This window comes from Silene latifolia, chromosome X, assembly GCF_048544455.1.
Source record: "Silene latifolia isolate original U9 population chromosome X, ASM4854445v1, whole genome shotgun sequence".
Lineage (NCBI taxonomy): Eukaryota > Viridiplantae > Streptophyta > Magnoliopsida > Caryophyllales > Caryophyllaceae > Silene > Silene latifolia.
In genome coordinates this window covers 195,450,907-195,463,232 of record NC_133537.1, presented here as the reverse complement: position 1 = coordinate 195,463,232, position 12,326 = coordinate 195,450,907, and the positions used below count along the sequence as shown (strand labels likewise).

The 12,326-nt window shown below is 40.0% G+C and overlaps 2 non-coding genes across 2 annotated transcripts; one reads left to right on the top strand and one right to left on the bottom strand.

Annotated features, from left to right (window-relative positions):
- Nucleotides 1–329: 329 nt before the first annotated feature.
- On the top strand, nt 330–436 carry LOC141625348 (small nucleolar RNA R71). The gene has a single exon (XR_012535133.1). It is a non-coding gene; the product is annotated as a small nucleolar RNA R71 (small nucleolar RNA).
- An 8,967-nt stretch (nt 437–9,403) lies between these two features.
- Nucleotides 9,404–9,510, bottom strand: LOC141625998 (small nucleolar RNA R71). The gene has a single exon (XR_012535733.1). It is a non-coding gene; the product is annotated as a small nucleolar RNA R71 (small nucleolar RNA).
- Nucleotides 9,511–12,326: the final 2,816 nt, after the last annotated feature.

The window sequence follows — 12,326 nt, the reverse complement described above, 5'->3', positions numbered from 1 at the left end:
ACTATGGCATTAACATGATGCTTTGGTGATTTTGAGGCTTCTTCAAGCTTAGCCATAGCCTTCTCAAACATCAAGTCGATGGTATCAATATGAGCACTAAGTTGAGCACCCAATTGATTAATAGAGTCCACTTCATGCTTTCCTCCTCTAGTAGCCTTGCGAGGTCTACTATATTGTGAATTATGGACCGCCATTTCCTCAATCTTATTCCAAGTTTGATTATCATCAACTTCGGTGAACATACCATTTGATCCCATGTTGAGAATGTTTCTTGAGTCTTCATAAAGACCATTCTAAAATTGTTGTACCAATGCAAGAACCATTCACTAAGTCCATGATGAGGACATGAGAAACAAAGTCCTTTGAATCGCTCCCAAGCTTCATACAAACATTCTTCATCCCTTTGCTTAAAACCCGTAATTTGAGCTCTTAGCATGTTAGTCTTTTCCGGAGGGTAGAATGTTTTATAGAAAGCTAGAGCCAACTTCTTCCAAGAGTCAATTCCAAGAGTAACCTTCTCAAGGTGATGCGATCCCGCTAAGTGTTCACAAATTAAGATGTGGTCGTTGCTCACGGTCGAATCAAAACACAATTTATAGCTTAACAAGCAACTCTACAATTAGTAAAGAGGCAAGTAAAGGTCGGATCCCAAGGGACGGGAGTTGAAATGAGATTTCTATTGTAACTAGTGGTGTCTAAGGGGTGTCACAAATTGGGTTGATGTAGAAGGTTACTAAACTAGAATAACAATGAAAATAAACAAGCAAGATGAATTAAAGGGGTGTAAACAATTGATTAAAGGCACTAGGGTGTCATGGGATCATAGGGGAATCATGGGATATGATCATACAAACATGTTCTCAAATTATAAGCAAGCAATTATTGTTGTGATGGATTGAGTTGGGTTATATCTTACAATCCTAGGAAAGTTTGGGTCCCGGAGCCGAATCGATTAGATTGTACAACACCTACAAGTCGACTTAATCTTCCCTACTCAACAACATGCATGGTCTAATGAGACTCGAGTTGGGTTATGTCTTACAAGTCTCATTGAAAAAATAGGAGATGATAGTCAATGCAAGGATTCATAGGCTTAGCATTTCATCAAATATAACATGTGCATGAGTTGAGATCAAAACAAGCAAGCAAATAAAACATGAAAGTATATTAATTTAAGCATGAATCATTCCCCATGTTGGTTTCCCCTAATCACCCATTAACCCTAGCTAAGAGACTACTCACTCATTATCATGTTGATCATGCTAGCAAGGTTGTCAATCATACCAACAATATGAAACATGATGAATAAATGAAAGTAATTAGCAATAATTAAAAAGGGATTAAGAGATTATACCTACTAATGATTCCAATAACAAAGCAAGAATAATAGAAGTACTTGAATGCTAGATTGAGAGGTTGTCAATCTCCCAATAATAACCCAAATAATCTTCAATTACCCAAAATAAAGGATGAACAAAAGAGAGATTAAAGAACTAAAACTTGGATTAAAACTTGATTAATACTTGATTACAATATTGAAGAGAGATTTGATTGATATTAACTACACTAATTATTGATAAGAAGAACATGCTCCTCTAATTAGCCTAATGGGGTATTTATAGTGAAAATTAGGGAGGATGCATTAGGGTTAACTAAGGGCTAAACTAGTAATTACACTTTTTAAGTTGAGCAAGGAGGACCCGGTATTTTCTGAGAGAAGGGCTTCTCTTTTCGTAGCTTGAAGAAGACAATCCGTCTTTGAAGAAAAATCCGGCGGAATAAGGTCGGGACGGACGGATTTGGGCGGTGGAATCCGAGCGGATTCGAGGAATCCGGACGGATTGTTGAGGGGAATCCGAGCGGATTCAGCACGGACGCTCGGATTGTGGGGCTGGACGGGCGGATTGTTGACAATCCGCTCGGATTGTCGATCAAAGATAGTAACTTCTTCTTTTCTTTCCTTTTCTTCATAAATTCCTTGGGGATTTCCTTGGGGACTCAAGGATCTTTCCTCAACATTGTTCTTCTACTATGATATGTACAAAGGCCTTCTAATCTTGTCTCTCCTTGATGCTTGGTCATTGAATTCGATCAATTTAGTCTCGTTTTGCCATGAAAATGCAAGATTCTTACTCCTTTCCTACCAAGGGATCAAAATCTCAAAGAATATGCAAAACAAAGAACTAAAGATAAGAAATGACCCAAATAAGCACTAAAAAGCATGGAAACAAGGCTAATTCGGGGGCTAAATATGCGCCAATTATGGTCACATCAAATATCCCCAAACCGAACCTTTGCTCGTCCCGAGTAAAGAGGTGACAAAGACTAGGACCAATACTAACCTATCCTAATAATATAGCCGATAGGAGACAATTAGCGGGTCTCACTCCGCCCCTTCAACTCACAACAAGACAACCATGAGGTAGGATGCCTTCTTGCAAGGCAAGGTGGGTCTTGCCAAAATGGCGACACATCCAAACATTAAGCACACAAAAACACATAATGGATGCATCTACAAAAAGAATAGCCACTCCCTCATCAAGTGGCGGAGGCACTAAAGAGGAATAAATTTAAGAGCATGTAATCCTTCACAAATACTAGTTCAACAAATTACTAAGTCTAAGAGGATGGCACTAAATCACCTCCAAATGGTGTTAAACTAGACTACTTTTGTCCTCAATTTCCAAATGCTTTCGTCAAGAGCGATCGGATGGTGGTGGAATGATGATCCCTATGATGCTAGTGGCATATGACATGACAAGTCTCGAATTCTCTACAAAAGTAAAGGTCATGGATCATCCCAAGCTCGACCAAGTGGCTTGACAAAAGGCTTTTTGGGAATGAAATGCTCAAATCTTTATTCACAATGGGTGGATATGACTAGTATTTCAAAATTGTCCTCATTTCACTTTCACATTTCAAAAATTTAAGATGGGGTTTGTCCCTTCCGGGCTAGTGTCCTTTGCTTTCGCCAATCGCTTATTAGGCAACCGGTTAACCTCTAGACAATAGCTTTTCGGGGTGAAGTTCCTCTGTCTCTGGGCGGCCAAATTCACAACCGTATGGGGGCCCAATTCAATGGATCCCACACCAAAGCACATCGAAGTGGTAAACCTCCATCAAAACAACTTAAAATTTCTCAACATTCAACAATTCATAACACTTGAGGTTTCCTTGGCATTACATTACTTCCACATGACAAAATTTGTTTGAGATGAGCACTTCAAGCTTATTGATAGAAAAATTTTTGGGTTGCCTTACCACAAGGTCAATCAAGGTCACCTAGACAAGTTAACCAAGTCCATATCGCATCACGGGGTTGGATAGGTGACTCACATGCAAACTCTTGACTAGGCCTTGGGTCATGGGTCAAAAGACACTAGTATGACACTATCTAGGGTGTTTTAAAGCCATTCTAGTAGGCAAAGTATTAAGTTGAACAAGTATTTATAATGGCTTAGTTGCTCTTATCAAAGTTCCTAAATAGGCATTTTTCAAAACATTTCTAACATGCAACTACATGCCATGATGCAACTAATATAAACATCCTAATGCAAGTGATTCTACCAACTAATATGACATATAAACTAAATGCAAGTCCTAAGTTCTCATTGTTTTTACCGCATCAATCAAAATAAAGCCACATAGTCATTAACATAAAGAGGAAAAAGGAGATTGGAAAGATCATACCATGCGGTCTTCAATATCCTCATGTCTCGGATGTGGCGTAGTCGATCAATGTGAACAAAGGATAGAACAAACACAATATATACAAGACAATATATACAAAGGAAATAAACATATTTTTTGGTTTTCAATTTTTCAAATTTTTATGATTTTTGAAATTTTTCAATTTTTTTGGATTTTTAAATAAGAGTTAAATGTTAGAATTCCCATCCCCACACTAATATGGGCATTGTCCTTAATGGCCAAAATGATGGAAATTATGCAAAGATGATGCATGATTTCTATACTAAATGCAATCTACACTAAGTTACACTACATGATGCATGGTTTTTGTTATGACGGAGAGGATAATTTAGATTACCTCCCGTTGTGTATGCATTAACTAATTTGTCATTTTGGATTTTACAAATGGGAATAATAGAATAAGATCACCTCAATGGTACCGAGGTGTGAGTCCTTTGATGGGGCTAGGACTAAACCAACAATGATCAAAATGAAATAAAATACAAAGAGAGAAATAGACAAACCATGGGAGTGTAGGAGTCTCCAAGGCTTGCTAATCTTCCATCATGCTATCATCATCATCACTTCCCTCATGAGAAGTGGACACATTGCCACTTTCCTTGTCATTTGCTTCTTCACTTTCTTCCTCATCTTTATCTTCATCATCTTCACCATCCCTTTCTTCTTCACTTGCTTCTTCCTCAATATTATTATCAACTTCTTCATCATTTCCAACAACCTCATTGTCTCCCACCACGTCCCTAGATGCACCCGGAAATAAGACTTCTCTATCCGCCCAACTAGGCAAAGGACAAGATGGATCAAGGAGTCCTTGCCTAGCTAGATGTAGGAGGGGTGGATATTGAGCCAAATAAGCATTTTTCCGATCTTCATGGGCTTGCTTGTGCATTGCTTGCATGAGAAGAGTCACATAGTCTTTCCCAATTTCAATTCCTTCCGGTTTGAACTCTTCATACTCAAAGGGGTAAGGTGGTATGACAATGGAAGAGGAGGGGGTTTCAAGATCACCCTTTTGTTGTTGAATGATATACTCGGCTTCTTCGGAAAGGGGAAGTAGATAATTGGTCCGGTGAACGCTTAGGCGACAAATCTTCGAGGGCAAGGTGAACGATCTAGCTTCACTAGTTAACCATCCATACTTAGTGTCAAGGGGGTTACGAGCAACCCACTTGAACTTGTGAATCATAATATGCATATCAATAAGATGGCCACCTTCCTTTGCTTTGTACTTGTTATCCTTATTGAAGTTAGGATCAAAGTGCTTGGCTAGGAGTGTGACTAGGCCGCCATTGACAATAACGGTCGTGCCCTTCTTCCCACTATCAACATTAAGCCATCTATCTACCAAGAGCGTCAAAGAATTGTAGGGCTCGGTATGAATTCTTCCGATATTCAAAGCCGATTCAAGGAGAATAAAATCAAGTCTTGTGAAATGATTGGTGTCTTTCCTAGCAATTATGGTATTTCCCACAACCTTGTGCCATACTCTTATGCCCGGATGATGGACCAAAAGAGCACGACATGTATGAAAATCCTCAAATTTCTTCGCGGAGATTGCCTCCCAAAGAGGCTCGGGGTCATACTTTCCATAATGCTTAAGATAACGCGATTCATCACTAAGACCCAAAATTTCACCTAATTCCGTAAAGGTAATGCGTCTACTAACATTAGCTAGACGAAACTCGAGATTTTCTCTATTCTCCACTTTGGTGACTTTCAAAGAACTTAAAAATTCCAAGACAAGGGAGGGGTATGTCAATTCCTTTGTTTCAAACAATTTCTTCAACCCCATGGCCTTGAAAAAGGCTTTTGTTTGTTCAAGAACACCCAATTTTTCCAAGGTATCTTTACATATGAATTTGGTGGATTGAATAGATTTCATAGCAAACTTGACAAAGGTATTTCTATGGGTATCGGAAATAAAAGTTACCTCCGGATAATGCAAGAGTTGATTAATTACCGGAGTAGAAGATGTTGATGGTCCCATAGAAGGTTGTTGTTGTTGTTGCACTTCCAAGTTTGGTGTTGCCAACACCATAGCCAAAGCTTTCTTTGTTTGAAGAGCCTTTTGCCTTTGTGAGAGTGCCTTAGCCTTTGGTGCCTTTGTTGCCTTTGTTGCTCCCTTAGTCCTTGCCATTGATGAGCTTAACCAAGAAAAGAGTGAAAAATCTTCAATTTGTAGTATGCCCAAATCGATTTGAAGGTGAAAGGCTTTGCCTTTATGAAAACAAAAATCGACTCAAAGGTTGAAGATTTTGTTCTTGGTTTTGATTTTTGTTGAAGAAGGAGTGATTAATTTGTTGTTGGAAGGATGGTTTGATTTGATTTTGGTGAATGTTATTGAGGGTTTTTGTTTTTATGATGGAGAGGATGAGGGTTTTGATGTTGTGGGTAGTGTTTATGAATGAATGAATGAAGGTGGGAGGGGTTTTAAAGAGACCGAAAATTTCAAAACTGCAGGGGCAATCCGTGCGGATTAGGCTCAATCCGTGCGGATTCTGCTTCTTCTACCTTTGCAAAAGCTCGCCTAAAGACGGGCGGATTTGGTACAATCCGCTCGGATTTGCTGAACACGGGACGGGCGGATTTGCTCAAGGACGGACGGATTTCTGTCCAGAGAAATTTGCTTGTTTTCCTCAGCTGCAAAGACGGGCGTCTTTCTCACAAGACGGACGGATTCTTCAGGACGGGCGGATTTTCAGAAATCCGCTCGGATTCTTTAACAGTCAAGAAAATTTCAAAATTCAGCTCAGTTCAGGACGGGCGTCTTTTCTGCAGGACGCTCGGATTGCATAAGACGGGCGGATTCTTGGGAATCCGCTCGGATTCTTGGGAATCCGCTCGGATTCTTCCCCTATGTACACGGATTCAGTTCCACCCGTGCACAGCGCATTCCCTTCATCATTCTTCCATTCTTTCTTTCAAGTCTTGTGTTCTTCATTATGGGGGCACTACTAAGGCATGGATAGCCTAGGCAATTGCCATCCCCACACTAAGGTAAAGCACTACACATCAATTGAAATTGTTAGTCCCTCCCTCACTTCTCTCTTACATGACAATTATTTTGATCAAAGTAAATAAAAATCCAAAGATGACAAAAATGCAATACAAGAATTGAAATGTAAGTTAGGGAGTTAGAAATATTTACAAGTGGTGGTTTAGGGAGCACTCCACCAAACTCTCATTCTCGATGAGATGTCAAGGGGGCATGTTCAAGGTGTTGTTGATGTTTGATGTGACCATAATTGGCGCATATTTAGCCCCCGAATTACCATTGTTTCCATGCTTTTTAGTGCCTATTTGGGTCATTTCTTATCTTTAGTTCTTTGTTTTGCATATTCTTTGAGATTTTGATCCCTTGGTAGGAAAGGAGTAAGAATATTGCATTTTCATGGCAAAACAAGGCTAAATTGATCATATTCAATGACCAAGCATCAAGGAGAGACAAGACTAGAAGGCCTTTGTACATAGCATAGTAGAAGAGCAATGTTGAGAAAAGGATCCTTGAGTGCCCAAGGAAATCCCCAAGGAATTCATGAAGAAAAGAAGAAGAAAAGATGCTGCCAGACAATCCGAACGGATTGTACACAATCCGTCCGTCCGCCCAAGCCCAGTCCGAGCGTCCCTCAAAGGAATCCGCTCGGATTCCCCCTCGCCAATCCGAGCGTCTTGCCCAAGGATCCGCTCGGATTCTCCAGCCCAGATCCGGCCGTCCCGACTCCCATCCGCACGGATTTCAAAAGATGCAAGACGTTTTCATTCTTCAAGCCACGATAAGAGAAGCCCTTCTCTCAGAGAATACCGGAGTCTCCTTGCTCAACCTAAAAAGTGTAATTACTAGTTTAGCCCTTAGTTAACCCTAATGCATCCTCCCTATTTTTCACTATAAATACCCCATTAGTCTAATTAGAGGAGCATGTTCTTCTTATCAATAATTAGTGTAGTTAATATCAATCAAATCTCTCTTCAATATTGTAATCAAATATTAATCAAGTTTTAATCCAAGTTTTAGTTCTTTAATCTCTCTCTTGTTCTTACTTTATTTTGGGTAATTGAAGATTATTTGGGTTATTATTGGGAGATTGACAACCTCTCAATCTAGGATTCAAGTACTTCTATTATTCTTGCTTTATTATTGGAATCATTAGTAGGTATAATCTCTTAATCCCTTTTTAATTATTGCTAATTACTTTCATTTATTCATCATGTTTTATTATGTTAGTATGATTGACAACCTTTCTAGCATGATCAATATGATAATGAGTGAGTAGTCTCTTAGCTAGGGTTTAATGGGTGATTAGGGGAAACCAACATGGGGAATGATTCATGCTTAAATTAATATGCTTTCATATCTTATTTGCTTGCTTGTTTTGATCTTAATACATGCACATGTTATATTTGATGAAATGCTAAGCCTATGAATCCTTACATTTACTATCATCTTCTATCCTTTCAACTTGACTTGTAAGACATAACCCAACTCGAGTCTTGTTAGACCATGCATGTGTTGAGTAGGGAAGATTAAGTCGACTTGTAGGTGTTGTACAATCTAATCGATTCGGCTCCGGACCCAAACTTTCCTAGGATTGTAAGATATAACCCAACTCAATCCATCACAACAATAATTGCTTGCTTATAATTTGAGAACATGTTTGTATGATCATATCCCATGATTCCCCTATGAACCCATGACACCCTAGTGCCTTTAATCAATTGTTTACACCCCTTATTTTATTCATCTTGCTAGTTTATTTTCATTGCTATTTTAGTTTAGTAACCTTCTACATCAACCCAAATTGTGACACCCCTTAGACACTACTAGTTACAATAGAATTCTCATTTCAATACCCGTCCCTTGGGATCCGACCTTTACTTGCCTCTTTACTAATTGTAGAGTTGTTTGTGAAGTATAAATTGTGTTTTGTATCGACCATTGACCAACAACCACATATACTTAATTTGTGAAACGAAATGGACCCGATCAAAAATGGCGCCGTTGCCGGGGACGGTGTTTAATTGATTTAAGATTTCTTTTATTGTTTTTAGTTGTGTCTTTTTCACCTTGGGAAGTAAAACTCCTCAAGGTTTGTTCTAATTGTTTTCGAGTTGTTTGATATTTTGCATGTCTAGAAGGTTACAAAGAGATTTGTTACCTTTTGACCGTGAAATCGAAAGAACCTTGACGAATAATAGGAGACTTGTTAGGAGGAATTTGGGAGGTGTTGGTGAAGTTGTTCAACCCACTAGTGAGTTTGTCAATCCTTTCGCAATAGAAGGAGAAGAGAACCCATTAAACAATACCACACAAAATCCACCTACAATGCCTAAATTCTCGTCACACTCTATACCCACCGAGGAGGATTTACCAAATGGTACTCCTACCCCACAACATCTTACCGGAAACTTTATTGCCAAGTCCGCCTTCATCCAACTAGTTGAGAGGAGCCAATTCGGGGGAATGCCTAGTGAGGACCCTCATTCTCATATTGAAACCTTTTGCGATTATTGTGAAGCTATCTCTCAAACGGGCGTGACTCAAGACCAAATAAGATGGGTCTTATTTCCTTTTTCGTTAATCGGCACCGCAAAGCAATGGTTGAAGGGCCTTGATAAGGCCACCCTTGGAATATATTCTTGGAAGAAGCTAGCTCTAGCTTTCTACAAAAAATTCTACCCACCGGAAAAGACCAATATGCTAAGAGCTCAAATTACGGGTTTTAAGCAAAGGGATGAAGAATCTTTGTATGAAGCTTGGGAGCGGTTCAAAGGTATTTGTCGCTCATGTCCTCACCATGGACTTAGCGAATGGTTTTTAGTGCAACAATTTTGGAATGGTTTATATGAAGATTCAAGGAACATTCTCAATATGGGATCAAATGGAATGTTCACCGAAGTTGATGACAATCAAACATGGAACAAGATTGAGGAAATGGCGGTCCATAATTCACAATATAGTAGGCCTCGCAAGGCTACTAGAGGAGGAAAGTATGAAGTGGACACCGTTACTCAATTGGGTGCTCAACTTAGTGCTCACATTGACACAATCAACTCGAAGTTTGAACAAGCTATGGCTAGACTTGAGGAAAACTCAAAATCATCAAAGCATCATGTCAATGCCATGACGGCATCCTCATCAATCCCAAGCGGGATATGTGAGAATTGTGGAACCTTAGGTCATGACTCAAGTGAGTGTAGGGGAACAACCGAACAAGTTAATGCTTTCCAAGCTTACAAGAGTGGTACCCCTTATTCAAATTTTTACAATGAAAACACCAAGTTCCATCCAAATCTCTCATACAAAAGCCAAAATGTTCAAAACCCTCAAACAACATACACTCCACCACCCATGAGAAATCAAAATCAAAGACCCTTTTACAATCAAAACCAAGGTTACCAAAATCAAAATCCATACAATCACCACAATGACCAAGGTTTTGATGTCCAAAAAGCGGTCCTCCAAATGCAAAAGAATCAACAAGAATTTTTCACCCAAATGCAAAAAGATAGCCAAGCAAAAGACACCACCATCAACAACATTCTAGCTCACACCAAGATGTTGGAAACACAATTGACTCAACTAGCATCTTCAAGCTCACAAAGACAAAAGGGGCAATTACCACCTCAAAGTAATCCCCTAGACATGAAACGGTTAGTGCCATTCACTTGAGAAGTGGTACAAGATATGAAGCACCAAAGAAGCAAGTTGAGGATGAAGTTGTGAGAGCTAGTGAGAATGAAGTTGTGGTGCAAAGTCCCAAAGAAGGGGAATCATCAAAGGAAGAAAGTTCAAAGAAAAATGAAGACAAAGCCAAAGAGAAGGAGCCCATTGTGATTAGACTTCCTTTTCCAAGTCGTCAAGCCAAGCCTAAATTTGATGATCAACATGGGAAGTTCATGGAAATTGTGAAGAACTTAGAAGTCTCAATTCCTTTCACGGAATTAATCAATCACGTTCCGGCCTATGCAAAGTACATGAAAGATATCCTCACCAAGAAGAAGTCGATCCGGAAACTTGAGACTATCGCCTTCACTAAGGTGAGTAGTGCAATACTTCAAGGGAGTTCACCTCCAAAGTTAAAGGATCCGGAAGCTTCTCAATACCGTGTACCATTGGCGACACAACGATCAACAAAGCCTTATGTGATCTAGGGGCTAGTGTGAGTGTCATGCCGTACTCGGTAAGTAAAAGGTTGGGAATGGGAGAGCTTAAATGCACCAATATCACTCTTCAAATGGCCGATAGATCGACGAAGACACCATTAGGGATATGGGAAGATGTCCCCGTGCGAATTGGGAAGTTTTTCATCCCGGTGGACTTTGTCATTGTTGATATGGAGGAAGATTCCAACATTCCAATCATCTTAGGAAGACCTTTCCTACACACCGCGGGTGCGGTGATTGATGTGAAACATGGAGAGCTCACTCTAGAAGTGGGAGATGAAAGCATAACTTTTAATCTTGACAAGACCATGAGAGCTCCTCGTTTGCATCAGCCATGTTTCATGATTGATCATTATAGCCGAAAAGATGAAAAGAAGAAATCGGAACTCCAATGGAGGAAGAAAGTTGAAGATGCTCCATTCAAAGAGCAAGTGAATTGTGACAAGGAGAGCTTGCAAAGCTCATCAAAATCAACCAAGGAAGAAGATGATGGCCTCATTGGCCAAGAGAAGAAATTGGGAGAGTTGTCTCCATCTAAGCAAGAGATTTTCAATGATCAACTCAATGAAGTTTGTGGTCTTTGGGACGACGAATTTGAAGGGATCTTTAATCCCTACATTGGGCATGCCATCGATCATGATCAACAACAAGGGCCACGGTCTATTGAGGACCTCTACCATAACAATGAACAAGCTTTTGATTACTTCTTCAAGGTGTTGAGCAACATCAACAACACCTTGAACATGCCCCCTCGACATCTCATCAAGAATGAGAGTTTGGTGGAGTCCTCCCTAAACCACCACTTGTAAATATTTCTAACTCCCTAACTTACTTTTCAATTTTTGTATTGCATTTTTGTCATTTTTGGATTTTATTTACTTTGATCAAAATAATTGTCATGAAAAGAGAGAAGTGAGGGAGGGACTAATGATTTTAATTGATGTGTAGTGCTTTACCTTAGTGTGGGGATGGCAATTGCCTAGGCTATTCATGCCTTAGTAGTGCCCCCACAATGAAGAACACAAGATAAGAAAGAAAGAAAGAATGATAAGGGAATGCGTTGGTGCACGGATGGAACTGAATCCGTGTACACAAGGACCAATCCGAGCGGATTCCTGAGAATCCGCCCGTCTGCAGCAAATCCGAGCGTCCTGATGAGAAGACGCCCGTCTTGGGCTGAGCTGAAATTGCAAAAATTCTTGACTGTTGGAGAATCCGAGCGGATTTCGGAAAGACGCCGTCTCACGAAATCCGTCCGTCTTTTGAACAATCCGCCCGTCTTGCGTGAAGAAAAACAAAGAAAAATCTCTGGACAAGAATCCGTCCGTCCTGCACGAAATCCGCCCGTCTCATCTCAGAAGAATCCGAGCGGATTCCCCAGAATCCGCCCGTCTCTAGGCGGGATTTTGAAATTTTTGAAGCTGTAGAATCCGCACGGATTGCGCCCAATCCGC